This window comes from Lissotriton vulgaris, chromosome 6 (genome assembly GCF_964263255.1).
Source record: "Lissotriton vulgaris chromosome 6, aLisVul1.2, whole genome shotgun sequence".
Lineage (NCBI taxonomy): Eukaryota > Metazoa > Chordata > Amphibia > Caudata > Salamandridae > Lissotriton > Lissotriton vulgaris.
Window position 1 is genome coordinate 1,917,655,797 of NC_141694.1, and position 20,981 is coordinate 1,917,676,777.

Consider the following 20,981-nt stretch of genomic DNA (forward strand, 5'->3'; position numbering starts at 1 on the left):
TACGGTCAGTGGATGAACTAAGTGTAACTTTGAAGAGCATGTAACACTGCACCCGCACGTCCGTTCCAGTGTAGGAAAGGCAAGGAAAAGAAGTTGTAATTTTGTCCAAATACTACCATCAATAGTAGCAGTAGTTTGTATTGCAAGCACAGCATAGATCCGGTTATTACGGTGGCCACTCCCTACCTCTCTTAATAAGTTTAGTAGTACTCAGTCATTCATGTGTGGATGTATCACTGGTCACTCAATAAAAAGCAAAGCACCTAAAGTCATCCCATATGTAAGCAAAAACATCCCATGTGAAGTGATAGATAATCAGAGATTATTTATCTTCTTCATTTTCCATTTCTAGTACTCATTTGCACTGTAGGGTGGAAGTTAAATTAATTAAGCAGTAGCCCTTGTAACAGAGTATTCTCAGTGCCACCCGTAATAGAAAAGTAAGAGCTTCACCACCTGCATGTACTGGACCGGTACAGTAACGCAAGTCTAGGTCACTCATCATGGCGTGCGTCTCTTTTTCTCGGGTGCAAGTTCACTGCGCTGGCATTATGCCGGCTTGCAGAAGATAACATACCAGTTTTCCTAAACAAGAGACAAGAAGAAGAATAAGACTGGTGTACTTTCATAGTCGACTCCAATGGAAGTCCATAGTGCTCGTAGAATTTGTTCCTTAAACTCCCACTAATGTTAGAGCAAGGATGAAGAAATGGGAGGTTAGATAGATACTGGCCTCAATAGTTATGTAATGCGCTTGCAAGTTGCTAGTTGTACTGCAACACAAATTTCTGCTGAATGATTGAGTTAATCTTAAAGAGCATTGGTTACAGACTATGTCTTTCTTTCTTCATATAGATGCTCCTTCCAAACCAACAAGGAGGAAGGAGCTGGCTAGAGCGGCCCGGCAACGGAGGATCGATGTCACTGTTGCAGAATATCGGCGGCTGGTGGCCCTGGAGGACGACGAAAGTGTGCAGTCGGCCACGACAACAACGTTGGCTGCATCGTCCCCTGTGCCTCCACGGGCTGCCAGCCAGCACAGTGGTCCAGCCAGACTGAGCCGGGCTGCCAAAGCCAAACGCCGACGCCGAGCAGCAAGGACAACAGCTGCCTCTCACAGCCACTGCAAGGCACGCCAGCGCCGCAGTACCCTGAGGGTGTCCCGCCTTCAGCAGGAGCTCCACCATGTTACCAACGTGTTGGAGGGGCTCCGCTTAGAGCACGCCTTGCTCCGCGAGGAGCATGATGCCCTGGCCCAAAAAGTAAACAGCATCCACCCATAGTGTCCCTTGCCCCTTTTTTAGAGACTTTTGGGGGGTGGGAATCGGGAGTTGGGTTTGGGATTTTTAAAGGACAACCGTTGGGGTTAGGGAGGGTCTTGCGGGAGATTATTTTGTTAGGGCTATAAAAATATACTTTTTGAAACTTTATCTGACCATACCTGTTTTTACTGCTTGCCTGGTGGGTGGGGGTTTAACAGTAACTTTGTTTTCCTGAAAGTTTAGTTACATTTTCTTCCTTTAAGTGTAAATGCCCAAACAAGAGTCCTAGGACTTTAGTAGTACTACCGTCAGTCTCTCGTCTCTCCAAATACTCCATTATACTCCCTCCCACCAAACGCTTATCTTACCTGTAATTTGTGTTTCAAAGTAGGACTAGGCACAGGGCTGGCTCCACGGGAAATGGCGATTAAGGTTGGCAATCCTGGGCGGATGAAATTTCCTTATAGCGGTGGTACTGGTGGTGTGACAGTGGCAGTTGCATGCCTATGAAAAAAAAGAAAATGAAATCTGGTTTGTCCTCCTGAGCAATACAACGGTACAATAGAGAATATAGCAGGTGACAGTACACTAGAACAGTGCCACATTGTAGCCTAACAAATGGTAAAGTATAACTACTAATTCGGTTGAAGTTCTTTGACATTAGCCATGGGTCTTTGTCAAGCAGAGTAAGAATATATCCTCAGATTTCTTCACCAGCCTGTTGCTATCACCTTATCCTCCCCAGCAAGCGTGTGGATGTATTGCTGTAATTTAGTCACACATCAATCAAAACCACACAGCCCGGGGGAAGAGGGTTAGGGTTTGAAAAATGGATGGGTATGGGGGTTTTTGGGAAAGGTTTTGGGAGATAAGAAAAAATAACACAGCATGGACAAACAATTGTGAACATAAACAAATCTTTGGGTACAAACCTATCCATCAATCTTTGAAAGTGCATGCACTACTGCATGCATGTCAGTGAAAAGTAAGTAGTACTTTCGACAACTGTGGAAGAAAGAATGCGACAGTACAGGGCGTGTGTGGAATTATTGATAACTATATTCAACATAAGGTCTCTGTTGCCAGATACCTGAGAGCCTTGCTGGTCACTATAAATCCATTCACAACACTCAATGGGGTTGGTCTGGAAGGTATAGTAGATAGAAACGGAGAAATTGCTCTTTTTGTAGGTGTCCCCTCACTCACCAGGGTTGCCCCTTGGTGACATGCTTCATCATTGGGGCCATCCCAGTCCTCTACGGGCTGGGGCGTGCTGCGACTTGCAAATTACGTAGGAGCACTTACAAATGACTATGTGTGGTGCAGATGTGATAGTGGAGTGGACTAAGTGATGTGTTAAGGGATCAATTTAGAAGAAGAGAGAGATCCAAGAAATGCAGCCATAGAAAAACACAATGGATACTGTATCCATATGTTGTTGTAGTTGTCCTGTTGAATTTGGTAAGTAAGTTGCATGCAGAAAAAAATTCCTCTCATTAGCGGCACTCCTCCATTGCAGCTGACGCTTCGTCCATCAATGTTGGTGACCAGAAGACACCCTGTAAAAAAAGCACAGCATGGACAAACAATTAAACATAAACAAATCTTTGGGTACAAACCTATCCATCAATCTTTGAAAGTGCATGCACTACTGCATGCATGTCAGTGAAAAGTAAGTAGTACTTTTGACAACTGTGGAAGAAAGAATACAACAGTACAGGGCGTGTGTGGAATTATTGATAACTATATTCAACATAAGGTCTCTGTTGCCAGATACCTGAGAGCCTTGCTGGTCACTATAAATCCATTCACAACACTCAATGGGGTTGGTCTGGAAGGTATAGTAGATAGAAACTGAGAAATTGCTCTTTTTGTAGGTGTCCCCTCACTCACCAGGGTTGCCCCTTGGTGACATGCTTCATCATTGGGGCCATCCCAGTCCTCTACGGGCTGGGGCGTGCTGCGACTTGCAAATTACGTAGGAGCACTTACAAATGACTATGTGTGGTGCAGATGTGATAGTGGAGTTGACTAAGTGATGTGTTAAGGGATCAATTTAGAAGCAGAGAGAGATCCAAGAAATGCAATCACAGTCATAGAAAAACACAAAGGATACTGTATCTGTATGTTGTTGTAGTTGTCCTGTTGAATTTGGTAAGTAAGTTGCATGCAGAAAAAATTCCTCTCATTAGCGGCACTCCTCCATTGCAGCTGACGCTTCGTCCATCAATGTTGGTGACCAGAAGACACCCTGTCCACTGCCTGCCTGGCGGATGCTGAATTGTGGCTCGCTAATGTGAAGCCTGACTCCATCCTTTTTTCCCCATTGCACAGACTGAAACCCGGCCTGTAATTATTCAACGAAAAACAGGAAGTGATATAATATTACAACACCACTGATAAATAAATATAAGGTATGTAGTCTGTGGAGTGCAAAAAGTCACACTTTGATTTTCCTAGTAGACAGTACAATTTTTTTGAAAGTGCGTACTCTGTCTGAGTCACCTTTTGAAGGATAAATAAGTATGGGCAAATTAATGTAGCGGATCTTTCCCCTCAAGCTAGGTGTACTGTAAACTGTGTTTTAGAACAAAATTAGATCTTCCCAGCAGTGCTCCCACCCAGACCCTTACTAAAGCCAGTCGCAAAAATGTAGAAGACCCCCAATCAAATCTCCATAAACGAGGCCTAGCAGAAAACTGGTGACAAAACGTACTTTGAAAGTAAAAGTAGGCCCAAATACCCCCTTACCCACCGTGGATTGTATTCAAACCACTTGCAAGCAACCAAGCAAAAGTATCCATAGCCAGCATCGCTCCAAGACTCGAAAACCCCCCCACCCAAACACATCCAATAGAAATACTGCTAACCCTAACAAACCCTAAGTTAAGAATAGTGGCAAAGGCTTTCTTTAACTATGCCAAATCCCCCCTTTCCCACCAAGGATTTTCTTCAAATGACTTGCAACCAAAATTACACATTCTCACGAGTGCTCTAAGACCCCAGAACTCAGTTGCAAAAATGTAGAACACCCCGAAACACATGCAATCCTGCTGCTAGGGCTAACCCTAACGAACCCTAAGTTACAAAAAGTGCCAAAAGGCTTTTCCGCGTGGATTTTGTCCCAACCACTTCTACCCGGTATTAGACCTTCCCAGGAATGGCCCAAGACCCGCCAACCCACCCGCCAAAAAGCATAACACCCCCAAACAGCCCAAAAGCAACATCTCCTACTTACAATATTTCTTGGCCTTCGGTCCAAACGCGCTGCGTAGCTAGGCCATAAGTCCGGTTTCCACCACGGATTTCCTGAAAAGCAATTGCAATCAAGATTAGAGTGTCCCAGCAGTGCTCACGGACCCCGAAACTCACCCACAAACAGACGGACCCCCCCTAAGAGCACCTCAAAGGCAAGCAAGTCAGCAAAAACACAAAAAAAATTCCGCCTGGGATTTGGTCCAAACCACTTTTATCCGGTATTAGAGCTTCCCAGCAATGGCCCCAGAGCCGTCAACCCAGGAGAAAACGAGTAGAAGACCCCCAAACAGCCAAAGAGCAAAAGTACAAAAATGGGGACTTAGTCATTTTTTTCCAAATTTCCCAAATCACTCCGCGCGCGCTCTGCAGCTAGGCCCTAACTCCCCTCTGCCACCATGGATTTGCTTCAAACCTCTTGCAAAGTAAAGTATCCATAGCCAGCAGTGCTCCCAGACCCCGAAACCCACCCACAAACACCAGGAAGCCCCCCAAACAGGCCCCCGAAAACGCTACATTGAGCAAAATGTCAGAAATAGCAACAAAAAAAACGGCTTGGATTTTGTCCCAACCACTTCTACCCGGTATTAGACCTTCCCAGGAATGGCCCAAGACCCGCCAACCCATCCGCCAAAAAGCATAACACCCCCAAACAGGCCAAAAGCAACATCTCCTACTTACAATATTTCTCGGCCTTCGGTCCAAATGCGCTGCGTAGCTAGGCCATAAGTCCGGTTTGCCACCACGGATTTCCTGAAAAGCAAATGCAATCAAGATTAGAGTGTCCCAGCATTTGCTCCAAACCACTTTTATCCGGTATTAGAGCTTCCCAGCAATGGCCCCAGAGCCGTCAACTCACCTGCAAAGAGGTAGAACAACACCCCCACAAGTGCTGAGTCTTTCTTCATTGGGCGTAAACCAGCCCTCTGCTTTGATGGAAATAGGAGTCTGGAGGAGGACGATAGAGGAACATGTTCTTCTGAACTTGAGAAACTGAGGAATGCAGACTGCGGCACCTTCAAATCAATTAGCAAACAAGTGAAGACAGTTCTGCTGATGGGCTTGTTTTTGTGATTATCTGATTAAAGTTTGAATTATATTAACTGTGCACAACAAAGAAAGACAGACACACAGGAATAAAAGTGAATAAGGACGAAAAAGAAAGTTATTGATTCGTTGTCTCATTTTCAGGGCTCGGTATCACGGTCCGTGAATAAGAATAAGGCTTCGTCATCATACTCTGCGAATTCAGGCAGGGTGAGGTCAGTGTCACCTGACAGAGTAGAAATTCCCTCATCTATGTTGCTGTCCACCTCGTCTTCATCCGGCGCGCTTTCTCTTACTCTGAAATCTGGTGGTATGAGGTGCTGATTCATCTTGATCATTGTTAACCTCTCCACATTTTTGGGCGAGAGGCGGCTCCGTTTGGAAGTTACAATGCCACCCGCAGCACTGAAAACACGTTCAGAAGACACGCTTGCGAGTGGGCAAGACAAGTAGTTTAAAGCCAGGTTGGTGAGCTGTGGCCACAATTCTTTTTTCCCATGCCAATACGCCAATGGGTCAGCATTAACATAGACCTCTGTTGAGTCATTCAGATAGTCCTTGACCATCGAATCAAGGTTCTCCTCCAAGGTTCCTCCACTTTGCTTAGCTGTTGCTGTGACCTTTTGAGAACCAAACCCAAGCCGAGCTAGCCAATCCTCTTCAGCCTCCAATGTTACTGTTGTGTCTGGTGGTGCAGATGATCCGGTTGCCGGTCTCTTTAACGTCTGAGAGGTCCCTTGTGCCGCAGCCACAGGTGCAGAAGAGGATTGTTGCGAGTGGGGATGGCCTGCTGATGCTGATGTACTGCCTTCTCCTTCAATTTGCTGCCGTTCTCTTTCAAACCTCTTGGCTGAGGAGGCTATCCACTGTTTGTACTTTGTAACATCTTCATCAGCAAAAGGAAAGAATGCTTGGCCTGCCAGCGCCTTTTTGTAGCGTGGATCCAGAATAGTAGCACAAATGTAATGCTGGTTTGAGTGGATCATTTTAAGACGTTCATCACCTTGTAGGTGCTCTAATAATTTCTCAGCCAGAACAAAAGGGTCTTGGTTTTTTTCATCTTTTTCAAACACAGAACACACCTCCTTCAGTTGGTGCTCCAGCATGTACAACAGTGGGATAGCTTTTCCCAAATTACATTCCTCCTTGCTGACTGCAAGCTTGAAGAACTCAAAAGGACGAAGCATGCGTGTCAGGCTTTTAACTATGTCCCATTGCGCCGCACCCATCCTCAGGTCCTCCTTCTGAGCTGTACCCTGTGTTAAGAAATAGTGATCGAGTACCGTATACTGCTCATACAGACGCTCAAGCATGTAGAAGGTTGAGTTCCAACGTGTTACCACCTCCTGGATGAGTGCTTTCACTGGCATTTGACGTTCATATAGCAGGCTCCTCAGATGCTTCCGGGCCTTAAAAGAATGGCTGAAATGGTTGCACATTTTTCGGCAGGTCTCCAGTACTCTCTACGCTGCACTGTCTTTATCACCCAAGAATTTTTTGACAACCAGGTTTATACAGTGCGCCAAACACGGCACTATGAAATAGTCACCCAGCTGCATGGCCTTAACTATATTGGAGCCATTGTCCGTGGAAACATAACCAACCTGGCGTTTTTTTGGGGACAGCCAGTCAAGGACCTTTGTGTTGAAGACATCCAAAATGTTTTCTGCTTTGTGACGTTTCTCCAAACCAAACATGGCTAGTGTTGCATGTTTCCGAGCAGCTTTAAAAACAATGTCCGAGTCAACACCTGCGTTTAGCTTTGCTTTAGCCCCTGAAAAAGAGACCCAGTGTGCAGTGATGCACATGTAATCAGCGCCTGCGCCACTGGTCCACATGTCTGTTGTCAGATGTATAGTGTGAACAGCACTCTTCTGCAAAGCTGCCCCAATCACCTTCAGAACATCTTCATGTAGTGCTGGAACCGCAACTCGGGCAAAATAGAACTGGCTAGGAACCTTCCATTTAGGGCACAGCGCTGCCACTAATTCTAGAAAACCAACCCCTTCTACAAAAGAAAAAGGGAGAAGGTCCAGAGCTAGCATTTTAGCCAGCTTAGTGTTATACAGACGCGTCAGTGGGTGGTTGCGTTCATATTGCGCTTCTGTAAACAACATCTTTTTAATGTTGCCCTGGACCAAGGATTTACGGGATGATGATGATGATATCTTCGACCCAGTTACGCTCGCTGATGAACTTTTTCGCATTGGTGTCTCACTCTCTCCCACACTCTTAGTGTGGCTCACATGTGGTGTGCTGCTGACAGGGGTACTGGGTGTAAGTGAAGTGTTTGACAGGTCTTCTTCCTCCTTGTCATCATCAGATGAAACATCAACGTTTTAATTTCGTGCAATTCGGGCTTCCTTGATCGCCTGTAGGTGCGCAAACCATTGGACAGCGTGCTGTCTCTCAAGATGACCTCTCTGGCCTCCGGTACCATAGTTGGTACCAAACTTACCACGACTAACTCGAAGCTTACAAATGCTACAAATGGCTACGTTTTCCTTTTTTGGGCAAACACTAAACAAGTCCCAAACTGCAGACTTGGAATGTTTTTGGGGGCCGGAGGAGGCGGCGATACTGGTGGTGGTGGTGGTCCTGCTGCTAATGCCAGATGAAGTGGAGGATGTGGATTGCCGAACTTCAGTGCGTTTTGCACTTTCACCACCACTAATTGAGGTCAAGGTGGATGGAGGTCCCTTCTTGCGAGGAAGAAATATGGAAGCGGTAGGTGTTGGTGTACTAGTTAACTCCAAATCCAATGATTGTTGTCTTTCCATTGCCTCCTCGTCGACATCATCATCACGCTCAGCAGCTTCTCGGGATAGGGTCAAAATGTCTCTTTGCGGCATGCCCGCTGGGGCTGCAGTGACCTTTATGATGACTCCCTCGTCATCGTGAGAGGCTTCATCAGCAGGAGTATCCGTCACTTCTTGTTGAGCCTCATCACACTCCATAGCTATGAGTTTTTTGACGACCTTCCTTTTACGCTTAGGTATCTTTGTCAGATCATGGTGTGCCTCACTCTCAGACTGCCGTGGTGGTTCCCAATCTTCATCCAGATCATCAGTAGGAGGTGGGCTTGAAGAAGATGTAGACACCCCCCTTGATCTTTTCCTTGCTAGGGATGTGGAAGACAATGAATGATCATCAGGAGGAGTGGCTTCCTCTAATGATACCTCGGTTTGATTGTCAATTTCCTGATGTGCCCCTACTTCGGGAGGAACAACTATTGTGGGCACTTGTGACCCTCCATGCACCTCTGCTTGCGCATCTCCTTGCGCTGCCTCTCCTTCCCCATTTACTTGGGCTTGTACTTGCACATGTTGTTGTTGCGGCTGTGGTTGTTCAACACTTGTCAGATGAGTTACAACAATCTGTGTTGATTCAGGGACATTGCTGCTACTTTCATGCGATGAGCCAACATCACTGGTCGATGGTGATTGAAGAAGTACACTGACTGCCTCTGAAGCACTCAAGGGCTTTGACTTAAGTTGGCGTGGTGGTGGAGGCACTGAGCCCAACGGAGCGGGGGTGCTGCTCCCAGCTTGGTCCCCAGCAGATCCCGCTGCTGCTGCAGGAGTACTTTTTTTTTTACTCCCAAAAAACGCGGCGGCCGGCACACCAGCCTCCTTGGTAACTTGCTTCTTCTGCTCCTTACTAGCAACTTTCTTGCTAGAGGAGCTACGGAGACCGTTTTTTGAGGCCATCTTCTTCAGAGCAGGTCAGAACAGCAGGCCGCAGTTGCATGAGTTGCAGAGTTGTCTGAGGCCAGACGTGACGTCGCGTGACGTTATGCTGCACACACACCGCTGCAGGACTTCTTCCTGGCACTGGTGGTTCTCTTGAGTCTTGTGCACCTAAAAGCAATGGAAAACAGAGGAACATCAGTTCAGTTATACACCCCCAAAAGAATCGGAAAAAAACCAGAAAAATCAGCACAATCCCATGCCCTCCATGATGCTTACATTCAAGACACCCCACAGAAAGACTAGGCCCATGCAAGACTCAATACCCCTGGGCATGAAGGTTGAAAAGTAGGCAAAATGGTTGCAGGCCTAACAACACTGCCTGCATTCAAAATGGCCACTTGCCTCCCGGCACATGGCCAGGGCCTGTAGCAGCACTCAAAATGGCCCCCACCCACATGGCCTGTCCCCATGAACACCCCCAAAAATCGAAAAAGACCGAAAAATCAGCACAATCCCATTCCATCCATGCCCTCCATGATGTTTAAGTTCAAGACACCCCACAGAAAGACTAGGCCCATGCAAGACTCAATACCCCTGGTGAAAAGGCCACAAGTACAGCCCCAAAAAACGAAAATCACTGAAAAATCAGCACAATCCTATTCCATCCATGCCCTCCATGATGTTTAAATTCAAGACACCCCACAGAAAGACTAGGCCCATGCAAGACTCACTACCCCTGGGCATAAAGGTTGAAAAGTAGGCAAAATGGTTGCAGGCCTAACAACAATGCATGCATTCAAAATGGCCACTTGCCTCCCAGCACATGGCCAGGGCCTGTAGCAGTACTCAAAATGGCCCCCAGCCACATGGCCTGTCCCTCCCCATGAACACCCCCAAAAATCGAAAAACACCGAAAAATCAGCACAATCCCATTCCATCCATGCCCTCCATGATGTTTAAATTCAAGACACCCCACAGAAAGACTAGGCCCATGCAAGACTCACTACCCCTGGGCATAAAGGTTGAAAAGTAGGCAAAATGGTTGGAGGCCTAACAACAATGCATGCATTCAAAATGGCCACTCGCCTCCCAGCACATGGCCAGGGCCTGTAGCAGCACTCAAAATGGCCCCCAGCCACATGGCCTGTCCCTCCCCATGAACACCCCCAAAAATCGAAAAACACCAAAAAATCAGCAAAATCCCATTCCATCCATACCCTCTATGATGTTTAAGTTCAAGACACCCCACAGAAAGACTAGGCCCATGCAAGACTCAATACCCCTGGTGAAAAGGCCACAAGTACAGCCCCATAAAACTAAAATCACTGACAAATCAGCACAATCCCATTACATCCATGCCCTCCATGATGTTTAAATCATGACACCCCACAGAAAGACTAGGCCCATGCAAGACTCACTACTCCTGGGCATAAAGGGTTGAAAAGTAGGCAAAATGGTTGCAGGCCTAACAACAATGCATGCATTCAAAATGGCCACTTGCCTCCCAGCACATGGCCAGGGCCTGTAGCAGCACTCAAAATGGCCCCCAGCCACATGGCCTGTCCCTCCCCATGAACACCCCCAAAAATCGAAAAACACAGATAAATCAGCACAATCCCATTCCATCCATGCCCTCCATGATGTTTAAGTTCAAGACACCCCACAGAAAGACTAGGCCCATGCAAGACTCAATACCCCTTGTGAAAAGGCCACAAGTACAGCCCCAAAAAACGAAAATCACTGAAAAATCAGCACAATCCTATTCCATCCATGCCCTCCATGATGTTTAAATTCAAGACACCCCACAGAAAGACTAGGCCCATGCAAGACTCACTACCCCTGGGCATAAAGGTTGAAAAGTAGGCAAAATGGTTGCAGGCCTAACAACAATGCATGCATTCAAAATGGCCACTTGCCTCCCAGCACATGGCCAGGGCCTGTAGCAGTACTCAAAATGGCCCCCAGCCACATGGCCTGTCCCTCCCCATGAACACCCCCAAAAATCGAAAAACACCGAAAAATCAGCACAATCCCATTCCATCCATGGTCTCCATGATGTTTAAATTCAAGACACCCCACAGAAAGACTAGGCCCATGCAAGACTCACTACCCCTGGTCATAAAGGTTGAAAAGTAGGCAAAATGGTTAGAGGCCTAACAACAATGCATGCATTCAAAATGGCCACTCGCCTCCCAGCACATGGCCAGGGCCTGTAGCAGCACTCAAAATGGCCCCCAGCCACATGGCCTGTCCCTCCCCATGAACACCCCCAAAAATCGAAAAACACCAAAAAATCAGCAAAATCCCATTCCATCCATGCCCTCCATGATCTTTAAGTTCAAGACACCCCACAGAAAGACTAGGCCCATGCAAGACTCAATACCCCTGGTGAAAAGGCCACAAGTACAGCCCCCAAAAACTAAAATCACTGACAAATCAGCACAATCCCATTCCATCCATGCCATCCATGATGTTTAAATTCAAGACACCCCTCAGAAAGACTAGGCCCATGCAAGACTCAATACCCCTGGTGAAAAGGCCACAAGTACAGCCCCAAAAAATGAAAATCACTGAAAAATCAGCACAATCCCATTCCATCCATGCCATCCATGATGTTTAAATTCAAGACACCCCACAGAAAGACTAGGCCCATGCAAGACTCACTACCCCTGGGCATAAAGGTTGAAAAGTAGGCAAAATGGTTGCAGGCCTAACAACACTGCCTGCATTCAAAATGGCCACTTGCCTCCCAGCACATGGCCAGGGCCTGTAGCAGCACTCAAAATGGCCCCCAGCCACATGGCCTGTCCCTCCCCATGAACACCCCCAAAAATCGAAAAACACCGAAAAATCAGCACAATCCCATTCCATCCATGCCCTCTATGATGTTTAAGTGCAAGACACCCCACAGAAAGACTAGGTCCATGCAAGACTTAATACCCCTGGTGAAAAGGCCACAAGTACAGCCCCAAAAAACGAAAATCACTGAAAAATCAGCACAATCCCATTCCATCCATGCCCTCCATGATGTTTAAGTTCAAGACACCCCACAGAAAGACTAGGCCCATGCAAGACTCAATGCCCCTGGTGAAAAGGCCACAAGTGAGAATTAAACAAGGACCCCCTGGGTAGTAAGGTACGCAGACTCCTAGGGCAGGGTAAGGACCAATATGAGAAAAATAACCTAGGCCGTCAGCAGGAGTTAGTGAACAATTGGTCTATACTATACAGAGAGAGGAACAATGAAATATAATTATATATTAAAAATATGTTTAATTTGCATAGATAAAAATCATATAGTAACTACAACACATTCAAACTATATGATACAATAAAAGAAAACAGAACACATTATAATCACCATAAATACACAGTGTACCTAAATCATAATCATTACAGATAAAATAGTTCATACACAAAATATAAAAATTGACACAAAAACACTCAACGCGCGTTTCGGCTGAAAAAACGCCTTCCTCAGGAGTCACTGGTGAGAACTCTGAAAATACATTTTATAAGAAAGACATACATCAGTATTCTAGTGACCAAATAATGTATACACAAAAAATAAAATCTATACATAAGTGTTAAAAATACAATTGTAAAGATATAACAATTTTACGTTCCTTATTATTAAAATCAAAGTTTTTCTCAACCTGAAAGTTCTAGACTTATGAATTTGGACACTAAAATCATATGATAGACAGTTATTTACTTGAAAATATTTTCTTAGTGCTCAGTAGGGTAACATTCAAGGTATCTTAATAAAGAACAGATACGTGCCTTCTTCCTGATGGTGGTATAATATCTACGTTTTTGGATAGAGGTAACAGATCATTCAAAACACAATATGGCTAATATGAGTAATTCAAAAACAACTTACAGCTAAAGTATTGTGTTCTTGCTTAGTACATCAGAAATTGAATAGCATCATCTCATAGTTTCATAATCACAAGGGGAGCCACTTGATAAAGGCTAATTCCTGTTTGATTAAAAAACATCCAAATATATAAGATGTTAATTTAATGGAATCACTTTGAGCACACATGGTTGTATAGTGTACCAGACACATTGACTAAGCTGTAAATAGCTGAGGGTAAAAACTCATTTCTCAACCAAAATATAACTAGAGTAGATACTGAAACAAAATACATATCTGATGTTGTTCTCTTAGTCTTATTTATACTAATGGATACGTGTGGATACGTGATAGATTAGGGCCTGGTCTATGGCACTATCGAAAAGATAAAGACATTGTTTCAGTTTCTATTAGATGAGCACCTAAAGAGGTGCTGAGTAGATTTGATTCTTGGTCGTTAAATTCATAAGGGCATACAGATGTATGTTCTCTGATCTATAGATATCAAACAAACAGAATGCAGCAAGTAACAATATCACTTGCTCATACCAAATATTTACAGCTGCTTGGGTATAAGGAGGGATGATTATAATTAATGGGAACAGAGTAGGTAATTATATTACCTGATAAATTATGTTGTAGTCCTTGTGGTGATCTTGTAGATATACATAGGGAAAGGTTTGTTGAAATGGTCAAAACAGGTTATTTCAAGCAAATAAAAGTGTAGATAAACACCTAAAGGCCACAAGTACAGCCCAAAAAAACGAAAATCACTGAAAAATCAGCACAATCCCAAGCCATCCAGCCCCTCCATGATGTTTAAATTCAAGACACCCACACAGAAAGACTCAGTCCACCCACCACTGAGTACCCCTGGGCAAAAGGCCCCAAAACAGCCCAAAAATCGAAAATTCCAAAATTGTAGTTGCAGCAACTGTAATGCCCCAAACAAACTTACTTGTGAAATTTCTAATCCAAAAGTGATCCAATGAAAGTCAAAAAGGCCTCAAATCCAAATATCCAGCAGCATCCACAAAAAGTAATCCTTCCAGGTCCAGATCCGAATGAAAAGTGACCAGGAGATGGACAAAGCACTGGGAGGAGCCTGCTGGACAGAACAGGAAGTTGGAGACTGTGGGGCACTTCCTTCCTCCCACCCCCCACTCACCAAAATGGACTCCCCGCAAAACAAGTGCAGGCAAATGTCAACCTGAGGAGTTATTCAGAGAAAAATCATCATTTCCAGAAGGTTTATGCTGCTTGCTGGTGGATTTCTTGTGCAGAATTGCAAATTTTATATTTTCGCGAGTGCGAGATTATTCCTGCCCGCCGCATCTACAAGGTCGCAATTGCGAATTCCCGCGATACGTGAACACGGCGTACTCGCATTGACAAACTCTTGCTGTGCAAGATGGCAAGCCGCGATGACGTAATCGCACTGAGGTGCCGGGTTTTTAGAGACCCGGTGGTGCCAGGGGATCACTCCCGAAGACTTCTGAGTTCTCCCTGTTCTGGACTACAAAAACACAGAGTCTTCTAGTTGAAGTCAGAGATCGAGGTTTATCGCTTGCAACCAAGTAACAGGTGTCCTAGAATTACAACATCACGGGTCATAAGTTCTCTTAAGACTGTTCGTTTTTACAGAACCAGCCTTCTCCTTTTATACTAAATATTGCACCTCAGGCAAGAATTCTTGAGTTTACAACATGGTCATAGACATATTTACACAATAAAGCAAAGAGCGAAGTCACAAAGGCTAACCCATATTTTAAATGTCCAGTTGGTGATAGATGACCCAGCCTTGCCCGGAATTACAATCAGATATCGATGAAACCCCAATAAACCAGGGTACCTCCTTGTCATAAAACTGGTCGAAAACAAGGAACGCGGACAGGTGTACGTGTGTAGAAAACATGGTCTGTATGCGGTGAATGGTTTATGGCATGTTGTGCTTTGATGATATCTTACTCGGCCACTGGGCGAGGAGCTGCCCAGACAGGTTTGGCTGGAGGCAGTGGAGTCAGCTCGGCCAGGTCATGGGGAAGTCAGCTACGGTGGACGTGTCCTTTCAGATCAAACTCAGCCTTAATCAATTGACTATATGAGGGCAAGTCATAAGATGGATGCCGTTTACAAAATGGAGTCCGAGGGTTCGGAACGGAAACCACGATTTAAGGGTGTTAGCATCACTCAATCATGACGCAAATGTATAGGGGTAATGTCCTAATCATTACCGATTCGCCGATACCAAATTCGTCATGGTACGACGATATTTTGTGATACGAGTGTTGGACCTCGGTACCGGTAGAACAGCAGGGTCCGGAATTTCAGTACCACAGACCCTCCTTTTGCCCTCATATTAGGCAATAACTCATGCTAATCTGAGTCCAAATCTATATTGATGAATTCATGGAGATGCTGCTGTAGCATCATTCTGTTGCTCAATTCGTCCCTTGGTACAGGCTTCCTTACACATGAAGTAGCACAGAGGCCACATATTGCAGGAGCGCACTGTACAAACAGGCAGAACATAAACAGAACGGCTAGGATCATCCCAATGAAGATCAGAGTTTTCCATCCCCAGGCAGAGATCAGTTCCCAGAACCACCCTAGCAGAGACCAATCCCCTTTCTCCATGTGAAGGGAATCAGATATTTGGTGTAGTTTGGAGATGGCCTGGTACACTGTCGGAGCATTATCGGGGATGAAAATGCAGCAACTGGATTGGATCACCCTACATACACCACCACGGTCTGCAAGTATGACATCTAGGGCAACTCGGTTCTGAAGAGTCATAAGTCGGTCCGACTGGAGCTCGGCTGTCAGATTACTAAGGGCACCGGTCGTTTCGGTCACGGCGGATTCAACTATCCTTGTTAACTGGCGGATGTTCCTGCTGTTCACCATAGGCCCCCAAAATGGCAGAAAACCCTTTGCGAAGTCTGCAAATTCCTGACCCGCAGTGTCGTCTTGACTCACGACACCTCTAACTGTCCTTGTCCGATGGTAATCTGCCCCGGCCGTGTAGGTGGGTGGCAGCAGAAATGAGATAAAACACGTGCCCGAGAAGTCAGGGGGCAACCAAGTGTATGCCTTGTCGTGGCAGATGAAGTATGTACCCTTAGCCGCCAAGAATGGAGGGGAAGTTCAGATGCAAACACATACGTTTCTGTGCAAATGCTCTTTCCCAACTGTGCTTTGGGATCCCTGACAATACCTTGTAGACATAGGTGACCTCGGTGGGGTACTACCCAAACTGAGGAGGATTTCTCTGATTTCTGGCTCTCACTTAAGGAAATCCCACACTTGGTGATGTTCCACTTACTGTATGGGGTAAACTCATCCTTGGGAGTTGCTCTGATCGTGTCAATATCTCTACTCATATTCTTGATTCCTGCCACTAGTGCCTTGTTGTTTGAGTTTTCGCCTCGAACGTATGGTTCAAGGGAGAACAGGAACATGGTCTGGAAAGCCCACAAAGAACCGGAATAACTGAATGGCAGGACAAAGTAAGGGATACCCTTATCGGTTGTGTGTGGCATGAGTCCACATATCCAACAGTTCGTAGTGTTCATAACAGATTGGTGCGGGTGTAGGAGTAGGACAAATGAATTATTTACAAATTCTAGCCTTCTGGCGGACTCGTGTTCAGGTAGTGGATGGAAGGAGTGTGTAGGAACAGTAGGAAGAGGTGTGAGCTGGGTGTTGGGCATGAATGGAACTCGAAAAATGGACAGAGCATAGCCAGTTAAAAACATTATTATACTACACAACATTGAGATGCTTAATGCTAGAGATCGTCTCCTTGCCATTACAGTGCATATTCTCTTTTCAAAGTTCAGGGGTCTAGCAGGTCTCTCCACCCCCGGAAACTCCATCCTCTAGTTGCTGCCCGCGGTGGGAGGTTGATTCTGCCAAGATGTGCGCTCTGTCCAGTCCGGGGTAATTCCCTCAGGCCGACCAGAACCTTTGACCTAGGCGTCCCCGGCTGCACTCCTCAGACTTCAACCGCGGCCCTAGCAGCAGAACCGGATGGCGGTTCGAAAATCAAAAATGAGCAAGTTCCCTGGGCGAGAGAGCTGTAAAATCAAAAATAGTTCTTAGGGGAAAGAGAGTCACATAAATTCACTTTTATTAGTCCCTTTTCTCAACCTCAGATTATATCGTCATTTCCCAGGTACGGTGTTGTCCTCGAACAATGTTTCATGTTCTGTAGTGTCCAACTGAATTGACGGTGGCACAGATTCTTGCAAAATACGATCAGTCTTCTTTTCTGTACCAGTTCCTTTCAGTCGTGCATCGCTGAAGAGCGTAAAGCGAGGTACAGTTTCAGTCTCAGAGTCAGCTATTCCGTCCTGGACCCACCGGTCATATGGAAGAGGAAGAGGGACCCGTTTACAATGGGTCCCGTGCATCCAGTTCTTCTTTCCTTCTACCCGAACGGCTGATCTTGTGGAAAGAAGGACGAGGTACGGTCCAGTCCACCTGGGCTGCTCGTTGTTCGTGCGCTGAAAATTCCGCACCAACACCCAGGTGCCGTGTTCAATGAAGTGACCTGCATCGTCAGAGGCTGGCGGAGAGGAACTGTGAACCTGTTGGTATAAAACATGCAATTTAGTTGTCAATTCGTGTAAATAGTCAAGTAGTACAGGATGCTCTATCTCACTCAGCCTCTTTGGCCTTGGTACACCCCAGATGTGAGCTGGGCGGCCAAACACTATTTCGTTCGGACTGAGTCCTAATCTGGAATGGACAATCATTCTGGTAGACAGGAGTGCTAAAGGCAGGGCGTCTGGCCACTTAAGACCTGTGCTGGCTTGGATCTTGGCTAATTTTAACTTTAACGTGCCTTTATAGCACTCTACTAATCCAGCTGATTGGGGGTTATTTGCAGCGTGGAATTTCTGGTGGATGCCTAGACACTCACACACTCTCTTCATCACTCGTCCCACGAATTCACTTCCATTATCACTCCAGACCATTCTAGGCATCCCGAACCTAGGGAAGAACTCTTTGACAAGGGCCTTGGCAGTTGACAATGCAGTGTTGTCCTTAAGGGGGTACGCTTCCACCCACCTGGAGAAGGCGCAAACAACAACAAGCACGTATTTCAGGTTGTTACACCTCTCCATGTGGATGAAATCGAGCTGCAAAACCTCGAACGGGTACTTTGGAGGCGCAAAATGACCAGCTGGAGTTGGGGTCCCCCTACCGGCATTGTGCTTCAAACACACCATACAGTTTCTGACCAAATTCTCTGCACATTTTGGGATACCACTATTCTGCCATACTGGGGCCAACAGCTTACAGATTCCTTTCACACTAACGTGTGCCATTCCATGGGCCATCGTCACCACTGCAAGTGCATAGGCGTTAGGTAACATCCATCGCTGATGTTCTGACAGTTCGACCCAACAACCATTCGCATCTAATCTACCCTTGCTTTCTCTCCATTCATTCACCTCTTTCTCAGTAGCATCAGCTTGTATAGATTTCACGCTTTCGATGGTGTCCTCACACATACCCACATCAGATGTCCATCTAGCAGGACCTACAACATACATCCGACTCATTGTGTTCCTTGCAGTCTCTTTCGCGACCTCATCGGCAAATGCATTCCCTCGACCAACATCATCTTGAATCTTTTTGTGTGCACTGCATTTCACGATTGCAACTTGTAGCGGTAAGGTCAGTGACTCGAGGAGCTCGTTAACTAGCTGGCCATGTTGGATTCTCGCACCATGTGACGTCAGGAACCCACGTTCACGCCATAATCGTCCAAAACTATGGGCTACTCCAAAGGCGTATTGGCTATCCGTATACACATTCACTCGTTTTCCTTCTGCCAACACGCATGCTCTTGTGAGTGCTATTAACTCTGCTGCTTGTGCAGAATTCTGGGGGATGCGTGCTGTCTCTACAATCATGTGTAATGTCGTCACAGCGTATGCTGCAGTCGTATCACCATTTGGCAACTTGAAGCATGAACCATCAACCCACAAAGTGTCATTACATTCAGGAAGGGGAGTGTCTTTCAAGTCTACTCTCCCTTTTGTCTCTTCTTCTGTCCTAAAACAGCAATCATGCATTTCGACCTTATCTGTCTCAGTTGGAATGGGCAATAGCGTGGCGGGGTTGAGTGTATCGCACCTTTTTATGTGAACGTGACTCGCTAATAGTGTCAGTTCATAGCTTGACAGTCGAGCGCTAGTTAAATGCTGCGTCTTTGTTCTGTTCAATAAAATGTCTACTGCATGTGGGACCATAACGATCAGTGTATTATTCATGACTAACCCAGCAGACTGTCGAATACAGACAGCTGCTGCAGCAGTGGCCCTCAAGCAACTTGGTAATGCCTTAGCTACAGGATCTAGGGTTGCTGAAAAGTACGTGCATGGGCGCTGTTTGTTCCCAAAGTATTGTGTCAGGACTGATAACGCACAGCCTTCCTTCTCGTGGACATATAATGTAAAAGGCTTGCTGTAGTCGGGGTTGCCCAACACAGGAGCCAAACACAATGCATCAGGCAACTCGTGGAAACTTGTCTGACAATCTTCAGACCAAGGCATAGGATTGGGTGTGTCTTTACGGATTAGTGCCAGCAAAGTTTTGGCCAATAGTGAGAAGTTCGGTATCCATTGTCTACAGTACGATGTAATGCCCAAGAAAGCACGCACTTCTCTTTGTGTCCTTGGGACACTTAGTTCTGCAATAGCCTGTATTCTTTCTGGGGTCAGTCTCCTTCCCTCCTTCGATAAGATGTGACCTAGGTAGGTAACTTCTTGTCGGCAAAATTGTAATTTGGAAAGAGAGACTTTGTGTTTCATATCACATAAATGATGCAACAACGACAATGTCGCTTCTTTGCAAACTTCTTCTGTGTCTGCGGCGATCAGCAGATCGTCCACATACTGAATTAGAGTTGCACCATCCTGCAGAAGAATCGTGTCTAGTTGTGTTTTCAGAGCCTGACTGAATATTGACGGACTTTCACAGTAGCCCTGAGGAGCGCATTTAAAGCGGAAGCTTCGTCCTCCTAAATTGAAGCCAAAAATATCTCTGCTCTCCTCGGCGATCGGGATGCTGAAGAAAGCATTCTTCAGTTCAATCACCGAAAACCAAGTGGCTGAAGCTGGAACCATTGTCAATAAGGCAGTAATGTCGGGGACAACTGGAAACTGAGGTACAACCATCTTATTGACCTCTCTGAGATCAATCACGAACCTGTACACAGGGGGCTGCGAAGGATCAGTGCGCTTTAAGACAGGCAAAATAGGACTGTTACAAATGTTGCCTGTTGTCTCTTCAATGACATCTTTCTCAATTAGATCGTAAATGATTGCTAACAAAGCCTTTTCACATTCGCTTGAGATTCTATATTGGGGGATACGTGGCAACCTAACATTGGCCTTCAATGTTATGACATACGGTGCTATCTCCAAAAGACCTACATCATTAGAACCATTAGCCCAAAGTATATCCGGAAGAGATGACAATTCAATTGGAACATCCTCCCTTGCCAGATATATTGACAAAATCACTTTCTTACCAAGTGTAAGTTGTACTCCAGAAGGAGAACAGTACAAGGTAGCATATAATCTCTTCAACAGATCCAGACCTAACAAGTTTTCGCCACAACCTGTCGTAAGAATAAGGGGTGCTTCTAATTCGCATGGGCCAACAGAAAGGGGCATAGGACTAGAGATCGGGTTTCTAACTGGGGCGCCAGAAAAACCTACTGAAACATTCCTATCGCCAGACAAAGGTGCGCCAGGAAGTTTTGAGTGCATAATCGAACTTTTTGTAGCACCAGTATCCAGCAGAAATGGCTCCTATACTCCTGATGTAATCACCTCGACATAAGGT